We start from the raw sequence: 581 nt of genomic DNA, 5'->3' as shown, positions 1-581 counted from the left end.
TTATCATTTTCAGGGGAAATTTTAACTTATATATCTAGTCATGAAAATGCTTTACATTGAAAACTTCTATATAATACTCTATCTTTTGTATTTAGCATTTTAAACCTGGTCTTTAGATCTCTAGTCTTAATTTTTTTAGTAAGAACTTTTACGGAATGAAAAATTGCAACCCAAAATTAAAAGATTATTGAGATTTTTAAAGTATTAATGATAGGACTGAATTTTAATAATATTTCTTCCACAGCGTACATGATGCAGACAGACCAAGATAGAGAAGTTTGTAGATGGGTACATATTGATATCTCTGTTTACGACAGACGAGAGGCAAAGGGGATTGTCAACATCGTTTTTTTTCTCTAATGGGTTGGGATAAAAATTGCTAAAGGGATGCAAAATGCTTATTTGTCATATTGGCTATAATGCGTATGGAGGAAAATTTGAAAGAGGTCCCCCTTTTTCGTAAAATATTTTGGGAGATTATTCTGAAAAAATTGAAAAAATTTCTTTGTGGCCCCGTGAAGTTTTTGATTTCTTTTTTCTTCATCAATATAATAAACAAAATATATAGGCATGATGTGTTA

Source organism: Penaeus monodon, chromosome 24 (assembly GCF_015228065.2).
Source record: "Penaeus monodon isolate SGIC_2016 chromosome 24, NSTDA_Pmon_1, whole genome shotgun sequence".
Classification (NCBI taxonomy): Eukaryota; Metazoa; Arthropoda; class Malacostraca; order Decapoda; family Penaeidae; genus Penaeus; species Penaeus monodon.
Note: the sequence above shows the minus strand (reverse complement) of the source record.